General features: G+C 44.6%; 1 long non-coding RNA gene across 1 annotated transcript; it reads right to left on the reverse strand.

Annotated features, from left to right (window-relative positions):
* Positions 1-7754: 7754 nt before the first annotated feature.
* LOC307015493 lies at positions 7755-8609 on the reverse strand. The gene is made up of 2 exons (XR_013801553.1): positions 8346-8609; positions 7755-7886 (listed from the first exon to the last, which is right to left on the reverse strand). It is a non-coding gene; the product is annotated as an uncharacterized lncRNA (long non-coding RNA).
* Between the last annotated feature and the right edge of the window lie 6036 nt (positions 8610-14645).

Genomic DNA, 14645 nt, shown 5'->3' on the forward strand with positions numbered 1-14645 from the left:
CAGATGTTTTTGATCACTGCTATTAAATTCTTGGAAAAAAATTCTTTTTCCACTGAGCAATAATCCTTACAGGCGCTTTTATACTATATATTTGAGATTGTTATTCATAAAACAGTTTTTGCTGCATTTTAATTGTAATAAATACATTTTACAGAAAATTAAAATTGCAGTAGTTAGAGGTTGCTTTCACCGTAAAACTCGTCATTACTACGGCAAAATACACTAAATTATACACAACTTTTGATTACAATTTGCGGGAAAATTCAGTTAAATTACAGCATTACACTGATGCTTTTACAGTTAAACAGTGTTATTTGTTTGGTATTTTTCTGTAAAATTGAATGGGATTCAATGTACAATAGACAACAACTGCATGTAAATCTTACTGAAATAATCAGTTTAATAGCAACGTGATCATGCTAATTCAGCAGAAAAGGGCTGTTGAAATTACAGATTTAAAATGTAAATTACAACTGTTTTAAACTTTAAAATATACACGTTGTTCTGTAAAGTTGTTTAAAGTTTACCATATTTTTTACATCATTATTCTGGCAACAAAGCTGCCAGGTTTTTACCGTAAAAACAACGTTTTTTTTTTTTACAGTGTAGGGCTTGTCTCCCTGCTGGTCCACCCTCTGCTTTGGGGGAGTCCCAGGCTGAGGTGGAGAAAACACTGGATTCTGCAGATGGGTCTTGTGGTGGCGAGCGAGAGAGGAAGAATGTTTGAAGCCTTTGTTGCAATGTCCGCAGGTGTAGGGCTTCCCTCCGGCATGGACTTGCTGGTGCTTCTCCAGATGGCGTTTGCAGACAAAACTCTTCCTGCACATGTTGCATTTGTACGGCTTCTCGCCCGAGTGGATCCTCTGGTGCTTTCTCAGAGTGGCAGCAGCCGCAAAACACTTTCCGCACTGTGCGCATCGGTGGGGTTTGTCTCCGAGAACGACTGCAGCGTGGGTCTTCTGGTGCTGCTTTAGGTTGGAAGTCGTGGCAAAGCCTTTGCCACACTGGCCACAGGTATATGGCTTCTCTCGTGCATGGACCTCCTGATGCTTTTTCAGATGCCTTCTGCGGACAAAGCTCTTCCCACACTGAGTGCACTTGTAGGGCTTGTCCTCTGAATGCATCTTCATGTGTTCTCTCAGGGTGATGGCAGCGGCAAAGCTCTCTCCGCACTCAGAGCATCTGTGGGGCTTGTCTGGCAAATGAGTCATCTGATGAGACTTGAGACTGAAGGCATCGATAACATATTTGCCCATAATCTCAACTCCAGGAGGGACGTAGGGCTTTTCTTTCATGTGAATCTTCATGTGTTGTTTGAGGATGGCCTCCACAGCAAAGCTCTCACCACAGTGGACACAGATGTAAGGGTTCAGATCCTTATGGAACCACTCGTTGCACTGCAGTCCAAGGGCTTCATGTATGATTACACCATTCTCAGACTCGACTGTCAACTCCCCGCCATGGTCAGACTCCACTTTCACCACATGCTCGCCGTCCCCCTTAAGCAGCACCTCTCCCAGCAGAGTCTCGCCTCCCGACGTCTTGATTTCCGTGAAACAGTGCATCTCTCCATGTTCCACCTTGATGTAATCATGGTCTGACTCCGCTACAATTGCCTCCACACAGGCTACAGCTCCGAGATCTGAACCCAGTCCCTGTATCTTTAAGTCTGAGGCGTGGATCTCCAGCTCTAGTCCAGGCTTTTCTTCAGTCATGATCTCCGTTTCTGCTCCATAGTGAAGGTCGACATGGCTGTGGGCTATGACACACTCCGACCAAAGCGTGTCAAGGCCGGGTGTGTCACATTCAGTCTCTGACTCGGCCATGAGAACACACTCCAGCCCAACGACCTCCGTTTTTCAGCCGGACGGGGGACACACTAAAAATAATCGGGTTATATGGATCTTTGTTTTGGGCCACGTCACGCTGGTGTTCTAGTCAGTGAGCAGACCTGCAGAAAAGACAAAACATCAATTAGAAGATTGTCCTCATTTATATGATTATGCTACTAACAAAAACCGGTATACGTGCATTGGTTACATAGGAACTTAACTATATTGCGTCAACATCCTATTACCAACAACCAATAACTACTAATTTATTGGATTTGAATGAAAAAACTTCAGACAAGTAATCAGAGCGTAATATTGTTGGAATAGAAAAGACCCCAGTGGTGGTGTTTCAGCTGATTTGTAAACTGGCTTTAGAACTTTGATAAGACCTTTTCGGTCCTAATTTTGCTGTCGACAACAAACAATGTACTACATTTAGAGCCAGACTTTCTAAAAGAAAAGTCAACCTTAAGATTATTATCCATAATGCATTAATTATTTATCTATGTTTTCTGCAGGTTGTTGTTTAATTTACTCTTTTTTTGCTTGTGAGATAATGTGTGCTCATATTTATTTATTTATTTATAAAGCTCTCTCTCTCATATATATATATATATATGAGAGAGAGAGCTCTGTTTTCCAGCCTGACTCTATTTAATTGATATTTTCGGTTGTGTGTGATTTAATTAATTGTTTATAATTTAATTAATTTGTTTTATTTATGAATTTATATATTTTAATATTATTTCACATTTCATTTGCAATGTTGAATGTTCAATAAAAAGTTATGTTTGAAAGGATGTACTAGAATTATTATTATATATTATCATTATGTCTAAAATGGTCTTAAAACGGTTCCGACAATATTATCGTTTATCGCAATAATTTCCAGAAAAATGTATCGTCCAACACAATTAATTATCGTGACAGGCCTAACGTAGACTTGAAAACAGGTTAGTTACCAGTTTGTAGCTCTGCATAATTCATGATATATCAGTGCTTATATCTGTTGTGTGAAACGTATGGACTTCATTCCTGTAATTGAATTGTTGGCATGTTGCAAACTATAACTGAACAAAAATCCTGCACAATTGACTGTGGTAAACTTTCTTTTATGCAACACAGACACTGACCAACCACTATATCTTTGTTGTTTATCTGAAGGACTGAAAAAAAAGAGGAACAGGTGGAAAGTTAAGGATTTTCAATGAGGCACAGGAAGCAGCAGAAGTTTTTGTTTTAACAACTCATTTGTATTTCTTCATTTACTGTATTTCTGTATACTCAAGCAATCTTTCTCTGCAGAAAGCTCTATAGAGAGGCGAAGTCCTTCCCCCTCCGGGGGACCTCCATGGGATGTTATTTTGGAAAAATCATGTATTGAAGTCAATGGAGAGAGAAAGATTATCTTTTGATCCCGTTTGAATTGTGCAACGAATTACACATGTTTGTCAATTTAAAAGATAATTTTTGCAAGTCAAAAAAATAAAAATGTGTCGTAAAACTGTGAAGTAACACATTTGTTTGTGTGAAACGCTCAATTAACTACGTCTCTGTTCTTGTATACGTCACCAACACCAAGATGGCCACGTTAGCACATTTCACCTCTTTCTTTCAGAATGAAGTGAAAAGTATTAAAAGAGGTGAAAATCACTACAAGTCTGGCCATATTGAGAACTGTACATACAGTTGCAAGAAAAAGCATGTGAACCCTTTGGAATTACCTGGATTTCTGCATAAGTTGGTCATAAAATGGAGGAAGCCACTGCTGTCCAGAAAAAACATTGCTGCACGTTTGAAGTTTGTAAAAGTGCACCTGGATGTTCCACAGCACTACTGGCAAAATATTCTGTGGACAGATGAAACCAAAGTTGAGTTGTTTGGAAGGAACACACAACGCTATGTGTGGAGAAAAAAAGGCACAGCACACCAACATCAAAACCTCATCCCAACTGTGAAGTATGGTGGAGGGAGCATCATGGTGTGGGGCTGCTTTGCTGCCTCAGGGCCTGGACAGATTGCCATCATCGACGGAAAAATGAATTCTCAAGTTTATCAAGACATTTTGCTGGAGAACTTAAGGCCATCTGTCCACCAATTGAAGCTCAACAGAAGATGGGTGATGCAACAGGACAACGACCCAAAGCACAGAAGTAAATCAACAACAGAATGGCTTCAACAGAAGAAAATACGCCTTCTGGAGTGGCCCAGTCAGAGTCCTGACCTCAACCCAATTGAGATGCTGTGGCATGACCTCAAGAGAGCGATTCACACCAGACATCCCAAGAATATTGCTGAACGGAAACAGTTTTGTAAAGAGGAATGGTCCAAAATTCCTCCTGACCGTTGTGCAGGTCTGATATACAACTATAGGAAACGTTTGGTTGAGGTGTTTGCTGCCAAAGGAGGGTCAACCAGTTATTAAATCCAAGGGTTCACATACTTTTTCCACCCTGCACTGTGAATGTTTACATGGTGTGTTCAATAAAAACATACAAACATATAATTGTTTGTGTGGTTTTAGCTTAAACAGACTGTGTTTGTCTATTGTTGTGACTTAGATGAAGATCAGAACACATTTTATGACCAATTTATGCAGAAATCCAGGTAGTTCCAAAGGGTTCACATTTTCTTGCAACTGTACACAAAAGGGGAGTTAGTCGGTTCCGTAAGAGCCAGCATGTGGGACCGGCTATACAAGGTTTCGGTGAGTAACACGTGTAATGTGTAACGTTACAGTTTTTCTCGATTGCTAAAACAGTAAAATTATACATAAAGCACAATTATTTTAACTGACACTCAAAGAGCAAAACATCGGCTCAAATCTCCAAAACTCTAAACACGTTTTCAGCTTTTCACACAATTTGCAAATCAACCTGGCACTTTTTGCAAACCACTGTACACGTTTCTCCACGTAAGACACAGGAATCTGACATAAAGTCATGTGTTAGCTGGTTTAAAACACTGATATTCAAAAGGCCTCACACATGGGCCAATGATCAAGAAACACGTTCCACCTGACCACACCTGAGAGCATAATTATTGACTCATCAATCAGGATGTTAGAACTATAAAAAGACCACAGGTGAATACTTTCTTACAGCAACAATGGAAGCCAACATGGAAGCAAGAGCAAGAGCAAGAGGAGAGGAGGAGGAAGAGTACTCTCTAATGAAATGAAATGTTATCAACCATGGTTTGTCGATGAGAGAGGCTGGACAGAGGGTTCAGCCTAATCTAAGCCGATTTACTGTTGCCTCTGTAATCCGGACACTTAGACTTGATAACAGGTTAGTTACCAGTGTTTAGCTCTGCATAACTCATGATATATCAGTGCTTATATCTGTTGTGTGAAACTTATTTACTTCATTACAGTTTTTCTCGATTGCTGACACACTAAAATTATACATAAAGCACAATTATTTTAACTGACACTCAAAGAGCAAAACATCGGCTCAAATCTCCAAAACTCTAAACACGTTTTCAGCTTTTCACACAATTTGCAAATCAACCTGGCACTTTTTGCAAACCACTGCACACGTTTCTCCACGTAAGACACAGGAATCTGAAATAAAGTCACGTGTTAGCACATACATAACACTGATATTCAAAATGCCTCACACATGGACCAATGATCAAGAAAGATGTTCCACCTGACCAAACACCTGATAGCATAATTGTTGGCTCATCAATCAGGATGTTAGCACTATAAAAAGACCACAGGTGAGTACTTTCTTACAGAAACAATGGAAGCCAACATAGAAGCATCAGCAAGAGGAGGAGGAAGAGGTGGGGTGAGAGTGAGAGGAGGAAGAATGAGAGGTAGAGGTAGAGCTGGAGGGAGAGGACTTTCAGAGGGTTCAGCCCAATCTAAGCCGATTTACTGTTGCCTCTGTAATCCGGACACTTAGACTTGATATCAGGTTAGTTACCTGTTTTTAGCTCTGCATAACTCATGATATATCAGTGCTGATATCTGTTGTGTGAAACGTATTTACTTCATTGCTGTAATTGAATTGTTGGCATACTATAACTGTACAAAAATCCTGCACAATTGACTGTGGTAAACTTACTTTTATGCAACACAGACACTGACCAACCACTATATCTTTGTTGTTTATCTGAAGGACTGAGAAACAAAGAGGTGCAGGTGGAAGGCCAAGGATTTTCAATGAGGCACAGGAAGCAGCAGCTACAAACTGGGTTTTGGCAAACAATGCCATCACACTTAGAGAGATCCGAAGCATAGTAACTATGTGCTGAGTTGCATGTTGCACAATGTTATATTTGAAAAAAAAATGATTTTTTTCAACAACTCATTTGTATTTCTTCATTTACTGTCTTTCTGTAAACTGAAGCAATCTTTCTCTGCAGAAAGCTCTATGTACAGAGCATAGCCCAGAACAGATGAAAGTGCTTTAGATTATGCTCAGCAGTGTGTAGTTGGGTGGTCAAACCATCTAGTATTATGAATGAAGTGTGTTATATTTGGTGCTAAAGTTTGCATTTGGTAAGTGTTTATGTAGTTTTGAGGGCAGTTCTTTATTTAGCAGGAAAAATTAGGAGTTTTGCACTTTGGGTGTGTGGTTTTGTGAATTGTGTTTAGTGTTCTGAGGAACTGAGCAATTAAAATAAAAAATGTGTGTTAGCAATCGAGAAAAACTGTAATGCACGCGACTCTGGGATTTGTAGTCTTTCTAGTTGCATATTTTTCATAGTCTTATATTTCAAAAGTTTTAAGACAAACTTTGACTTTTTTGACATGGAAATTATTTTTTAAGATTGACAAACATCTATGTGTAATTCATGGCACAATTCAAACGGGATCGAAAGATACGTTTTCTCTCTCCATTGACTTCAATACATTATTTTTCAGAAATAAGGTCCCATGGAGCGGAAGTAGATGGGCGTGACTTCTCCACTCTATATACAGAGCAGCGCCATATAGATAGAAGAGTTACGACAGCGGAAGTCCAAAAACGGTTATCGTCACGTGGTTCATGTAGACGAGGATCGTTCCCCGGAAGTTCATGGCGGGCAATGTGAAAGCATTGATAACAGGATAGAACTACGATTTTTGGTAATTATTAGTGAATAAAGGTTTTCATTTGCAATATTTATACAACAAATCGATATGTGTATGTATTTACATCAATATGTTTTAAAAAATAAAATAGAATTTGCTAATATTAAGTGATAATATTAGGATTAGTGTGAACAACTAGTTTACATGTTAGGCTAACAGTGCCTTGGTTAAAGAGCCTGTTGCTGTTTATTTATAGCTTTGAATTCTTTAAAACCAATATTATCTTCTTAAACTTCTATGGTAGTCAGGAGCATCACTTTCTAATGTTTATTGATATATTTAGAGGGAGGGGATCTAAAGGAATGCTTCAAAATTCAGATTAGATTAATTTCTACCATTTTCTTAAATTCATGGTAGTTTCAGTAATCCCATGGTAATTGAGGACACAAGTTATCTAAATGACTAATGTCATCTTTATGGCTTTCAGAAAGGACAGGAGACCGACAGGTGACTATCAAAGGACTAGCAGCAGCAGCAGCATGATGATGATGTTAAATGTGTTGTTTTAGGAACATCCATTGCAAATACATGGAATTCAATAAACATTGAATAGCATATCATGCAGTTTGTCTGTGCCTTTTCCTCCGTGTTGTCCTAGTTTGCTGTGCTGCCTCCTAGTCGCCACCATGGTTTGCTGTGCTGCCTGGGGATGCTCAAATCGCTCCGAGAAAGGAGTACGAATGTACGGCTTCCCCACTGACACAGAGCGGAGGAAAAAATGGCTGGCTCAAGTCAGCAGGAGCAATTTTACGACCAACAGCAAAAAAATATGTGAGGTTATTATATACAAACACTGCATTTGCACTTTTTCACAAAACGAAAACCACACCATTGGGAAAGCTTAATGTTTTGTTTAATACAAAAAAACAGGGAAAGGCTTGAAAAACACAGAGTTGAGACTCAGGGTGCAGGGTGAGGGTCTCAGTGCAGGTATTCAGGCTCCATTGAATCCCCCTCTGGTTCTTGTGCTGAAAGAGGGAGAAACAGACAGGAGAAAGGGTTATACACACCTATATAGCACACCTATTGGATGGGAAATTGCCTTGGGGAGATAAGGTGTGGTCTTTGTTCCCAACTGAAGTTATGGAACTTTATTATTTGTGAGTTTAACAAAGTATGACAAATGGCATCAGTAACAGATGTGATATGAATTTCTATAAAGTTGTCTCACATTCTTGGTCATATTTTATATACAGTATGTAATGAGTATAACATGTCCAGTAAGTATAAAGTGTTTCCTAATACTGTGTATCTAACCACTATGGTATGGTACTATGGTATGGTATCCTAGCTTAATCTGTTATATGTAAACGTTCCCTAAATCTACTAATTTAGGGATAATCCATTGACATCCTTTAATACACATGTTAATTTGAATCAGATGTACTGATAATATCCCCAATATAAATCTTTAAACTTCTTCTTACCTTTAAAAGTCCGTCACGAACGGTCTATTATGCTGCAACTCTACAGCTCTGCTAGCCTTGGCGCTAACTTCCGGGGAACGATTGAGAGTCTCCACGATCCGCCATTGCTGTAAAAAAATGGTCCATTGGAGTGAACGGAGATGACGTAACTCTCAGTCTATATGGCGCTGATACAGAGCATAGCCCATAAAAGATGAAAGTGCTTTAGACTATGCTCAGCAGTGTGTAGGGTGGTCAAACCATCTAGTATTATGAATGAAGTGTGTTATATTTGGTGCAAAGGTTTGCATTTGGTAAGTGTTTTACGTAGTTTTGAGTGCAGTTCTTAATTTAGCAGGAGAAATGAGGTGTTTTGCACTTTGGGTGTGTAGTTTTGTGAATTCTGTTTAGTGTTCTGAGAAACTGAGCAATTAAAAAAAAAATGTGTGTTAGCAATCGAGAAAAACTGTAATACTCAGGCAACTGGAGTTTTGCCCCTGTGTTTATTTTAGATTACGGATTTAATCAAGTCACTTTTCAAGTAATTCAGCTGTATATTCTAACCAAAACCACATACGTAAGTACAAACTTCAATGGTTAGTACAGGGGTCTGCAACCTTTTTGACCAAAAGAGCCATTTTGCACCCTTCTCCACCAATATTTTTTCTGGAGCTGCAAAACATATTTGATTACAAAACTACAGTGTTTTGCATTTATTATTTATTACATTATAGAAAACTGTTTACCTTTAATAATAAACAAAGGCCTACTTTAAAATAAATCAACACAGCACTTGGGGAGTCCTCTGCACATTTGAAGAAAATTAATATAATTAAAATGGGCCCACTTTGAAATAAATAAAACAAATGCACCCTAAAAAGAGTTAACTGGTTGAATTATGACTGAAGATCGTGTTTTTCCTCCAATACGTAGGTAAAGGCTGCAGCACCTTTGACAACTTCTCTCCACATATCAAACATACCGGTAAACCAGCATCGTTTGCAGTGAAAGCATATATCTCTAACCATGCAGAATTAAACCCTCTGTGTTCCTCCGATACTTTTCTTTGATTTATCCATAGTTCGCTCATCGAGCCGGGGGTCAGGTAAAGGCGCTGGTGCGGGACCGTAGCGGAAATGGCGCATATTTTAGTTGAACTAATTAAAACCGCTTTTTTTTTATGTGTCACAGAAGGCTTCTCAATTCTCTAATTTCCCCTCCTCGACTTCTATCCTCGTGTCTTAGTTCCGCCGACAGGAGATGCGAGCGGAGGAGAGAGGAGTGAAGCAACAGGTGTTAAGAGAAATGCGAACTCCTCTCCTCTGAGCGCTCATTTTAAAGAGACGCCCATTAATGATGACAGGAGGCACAGCAGCCCTCTGTCTGATGGGCAGATGTGTTTATGACGACTTATATATTTACTTTTAATTCATTGACAGTGCGGTATAATGAGACAATAACAGGCTACAGATGCGGACATTATACACACAAGTATGAGAGCACTCTCATAATAACACATAATAACCTTCTCTGGTCGCTGAAATGGGGAATTGAAATGACGGGCCAAAAGTGTTATTTACAAGTATTAAACGTAAGCATAGGACACCAAACTAACTGAGACCTGTCTGTCCGCCGCATCTACACATTGTAAACCACACACCACACTGTACAACACACACCACACTGTACAACAGGCACCTACAGCTCCTAAAGCATATAAATACATCAAGCGAAAGCCGTTGTGTATTATTGTGTGAAGCATTAAATGGTTTTAGGCAAATATCAACTCTTTGTTTGTAGATATTGTAGTGCCGAGAGACGGGAGTTGGAGGCGGGGTATCGAAGGTACAAGCTAGACTTTTATTTAGCATCTGAAAACACATGTAAACAACTTCATGCCCGGGAAGCGAAGACCGGCGGAAACAGGAAGTCGGGTTCACTAAAATGTCCGTGCAGAATAATACCCCAACCCATAGATCCGTGGGTGAATAATGTAAATCACCACACAAGCCCCCCCAGTATTCACTCATAGTCAAAATCCTCGTGCCTGGGAGGAAGTACCACCCGGCCTCGGCGCGTACGGACCACAGGGGCCGAGGAGGGCGGGACCGCAGGCAAGGGCAGGGGCGCCAACGAGGGCGAGGGCATCCCCACAGGGGGCGGGGGCGGGCCATGGGAGGGCAGCCCCGACGTGGGGGCAGAGCCAACTCCAACGGCCTGGAAACGTCCATGTGAGCAGGCTTAATCCGATCAACGGACACAGTCTCAGGCCTACCACCAACGTCCACCACCAGGCTCTTGTCCCCGTGACGTATGACCCTGAACGGACCTTCGTAAGGGGGCCGCAGGGGACCGCGGTGGCCGTCGTGGCGAATGAAAATGAAATCCGCCGACCGTAATCCGGGGGACACCCGGAAAGCTGGGTTGCTGGGCTGCGACGTGGGGACGGGCGCGAATATCCCGGCGGTCTCCAGCAGGGAAGAGCGCTGCCCGGCCGCACAGTGGCGGTTGGAATTAATTCCCCGGGGACCCATAGCGTCTGGCCATAGACGAGCTCCGCCGAGAAGGACTGCAGGTCTTCTTTGGGGGCACACCTGAGGCCGAGCATAACCTACGGGAGCTTATCCACCCAGTTGCCGTCTGTCAAGCCGGCACGTAGTGACGCCTTCATGGACCGGTGAAACCGCTCACACAATCCGTTAGCCTGGGGGTGATATGCGGTGGTGCTGTGCAGCTTGACCCCCAAACCCACAGCAACAGCGTTCCACAGCTCTGAGGTGAACTGAGAACCGCGGTCAGAGGAGAGGTCAGACGGGGTCCCAAAGCGCGCCACCCACGTGCCGATGAAAGCGCGGGCGACATCGGAAGCTGACGTCGAGGCGAGGGGAACGGCCTCGGGCCTGCGGGTCGTTCTGTCCACCATCGTACACAGGTAGGTGAAACCGTGAGAGGGGGGAAGCGGACCCACAAGGTCGACATTGACATGGTCAAACCTCCTCTTAGGAACCGCAAAAAGTTCAAAAGGGGCCCTAGTATGGCGGTGGACTTTGGCCCGTTGACAGACCACGCACAAATCGACCCAGGACCTGACGTCCTTCTTAAGCCCATGCCACACGTACTTCTGCAACAACAACTTCACGGACGGCTTCCTACCGGGGTGCGAAAGATTGTGAACTGCCTCAAAAACGGGTCGGCGCCAGTCCGCAGGGACCTGCGGTCGAGGCTGGCCCGTGGAGACGTCACACCACAGATTTGCGCCAGAGTCACCGACCGTGACCTCCAGGCGTAATCCCGTGACCGAGGCCTTGAGGGTCTGGACCCCGTGGTCAGAGGCCTGTTCAGTGCCAATGCGGAGGTAATCGAGGCCCAGCTGCACAGCTCCGATGATCGCTCTGGAGAGGCAGTCCGCGACCACGTTAGCCTTGCCAGCGATGTGTCGTATGTTCGTGGTGTACTCGGAGATGTACGAATGCTGGCGTTGCTGTCGGGCGGACCACGCCTCGGCCACCTTGGACATGCAGAAGGTCAGTGGCTTGTGATCCACGAACGCTGCAAACTCCCGGCCTTCCAGCAGGAAACAGAAGTGGCGAACCGCCAAATAGAGACCTAGGAGTTCTCTGTCGAAAGCGCTGTACTTGCGCTCCCTGGGAGTCAACTGGCGGCTGAAAAAGGCGAGCGGTTGCCAGGCGCCGTCGACCCATTGTTCATGCACCGCGCCCACTGCGTAGTCTGATGGGGGCCCTGTGTAACGGGTGAGCCAACATGGCGGCTTCGCTCAGGGCGGCTTTGGTGGCATTGAAAGTGACGCCCCTTTCAGACGTCCGGTCTATGGCCTGGCCGGGGAACTTGTCCTTGAGGGCCTCGTACAGCGGGCGCATGGTGTGGGCCGCCCGGCATATGAACCGGTGATAAAACGTCACCATCCCGAGGAACTCTCGGAGCGCCCGAGCTGTAGGCGGTCGTGGAAAGGCAGACACGGCCTCCACTTTCAACGGGAGGGGGGCGGCCCCATCCTTGCTGATGAGGTGCCCGAGGAAATGGATGGAGGACAACCCGAACTGACAGCACCCGGAGATGTGCCTGGTGCTCTTCGGAGGGGGAGCTGGTGACCAGGATGTCGTCTAAATAGACAAAGATGAATGGCATGTCTCTGAGCGCTCAATCCATCAGCCGCTGAAAGGACTGAGCTGCGTTCTTAAGTCCAAACGGCATACGCAGGAACTCGAAAAGCCCAAACGGCGTAATTACCGCAGTTTTGGGGAGGTCCGAGGGGTGCACCTGCACCTGGTGGTAGCCCCGCACCCGATCCACCTTGGAGAAAACCAGCTTGCCCGCCAGGTGTGCAGAGAAGTCCTGGATGTGAAGGACCGGGTAGCGGTCTGGCGTAGTGGCGTCGTTAAGGCGGCGGTAGTCACCACACGGTCGCCAGCCACCGGCTGATTTAGGGACCATGTGAAGCGGCGAAGGCTGTCTAAGCGGCGGATGATGCCCAGACGCTCCATGTTGACGAACTCCGACTTGGCGACTGCCAGCATGTTAGGGTTGAGCCGCCGGGCCCTAGCGTAGACAGGGGGGCCTTCAGTGTCAATGTGGTGCTCTACCCCGTGTTTGGTAGTGGCAGCGGAAAAGGTGGGCTACGTCAAGTCACTGAGAAGGTGCTGGAACTTGTCGCCCTGTGAGAGTGAGCTGGAGAGCCCGCTGAATGAGGCCTCGCCGCGGGTACACGTGAACGAGGAAAACGTCAGCGCGTCCACCAGGCGGCTGTTCTTGACGTCCACCAGCAGTCCGTGAGCGCACAGGAAGTCTGCGCCCAGGAAGGCGAAGGAGATGTCAGCCGTGACAAAATCCCACTTAAACCGCTGACCCTCGAAGCACAGGTCCACTGTCTTTGTGCCATAGGTGCGAATAGGGGTGTCGTTAGCGGACGTTAAAGGTGGGCCGTGGCCTCCACCGGCGGCGGGCTCCACGGTAGCCGGCAGGACGCTCCGCTGGTTGGATGTGCCCATGCTCACGGCCACTACCGAGCGCAGGCCTTGGTTTTTCCCGTTACCTTGTAGGTGCAGGGAGGGCGGCACATCTTCGCTTTCGCCCCGTAGCGTGCATGGTAATAACAAAGGCCTGGGCTGGAGTTGCTGACGTCAGCCCCGGAGCTTCTGCTAGGTGGCATGCCTGTACCAGGGAAGGTGCCGCTGTGTGTCGGGGCCAGCACCTCCGGGGCAAAACGCTGTGTTGCCGGGAAGAACCGGTCGGCTTCTTCGGCCAAAGCGTGGGGCTCAGTAATAGCCGTATTAGCGAGCGCTGTCTGTACTTGCGGCGGCATGTGCCGAAGAAACAGTTCTATGAACAAAAATGTCCGTGCAGAACAATACCCCAACCCATAGATCCGTGGGTGAATAATGTCAATCACCACAATATCTACTAAACTAAAGCAGATAAAGAGAGTAATGTAGGCCTGTTATACTGAGTGATATACAGTATATTATACACACTGCTCTGCTTTCTGCACGGACCTCACAGTTGTTCTCACTTGAAACATCGCGTCGCGATGAAAGCAGTTACTAAAGTAATATCCAGGGGATGCATGCAGAGCTGTCATTGGCTGAGATCACTCCGGCCGTGCGTCACGACTCTTTGAAACATCTCTGTTGCCGGAAATACATCTGCGGAGGAGCCGTGGAGGACCCATCAGTGTATCGGTTATAGCTCCTCCAAAGAGCCTCCTCGACGCTCGATCCTCGAAGTGCATTTAGAGAAATGAGATATCCTTCAACATGGCGCGCTGAAATCCATTTCCGGGTCACTACCGGAGGACCGAGGAGTCGAGGAGGGGAAATTAGAGAATTGAGAAACCTTCACAGTATCACCTCAAAATACAAGATACAAAAAAAGGTCAACCGTGCAACAACATATAAATAGTCCTAGAAATATTTGTATTTTATTTCCTTCTTATTTTTTGTCTAAGCTCAAGGGAGCCAGAGTAGAGGGCTTAAAGAGCCGCATGCGGCTCGAGAGCTGCGGGTTGCCGACCCCTGGGTTAGTATGTTACTACTCCCACTTTGGGGGCAATTAAGGTTGCTTTAACTTTGAACTTTTCCAATTCAAATGCTTCAAACTCTTACGTCAGACTTAAAAAAACAAAGCTACATTCACTCTCTTCATCCTAACAGAAAGGGAACCATGTTACAACTGGAAAGTTAGCATGATAGAGTCACACAACTTACTCACATCTTGCTTAAAATACACTGATCTTGACTCATTATGTTTAAAATAATATCTGACTATTAGGACTAACCCCCCACGCACATGTTTGATACTTGCATT

This window comes from Notothenia rossii (genome assembly GCF_949606895.1).
Source record: "Notothenia rossii genome assembly, chromosome: 8".
Classification (NCBI taxonomy): Eukaryota; Metazoa; Chordata; class Actinopteri; order Perciformes; family Nototheniidae; genus Notothenia; species Notothenia rossii.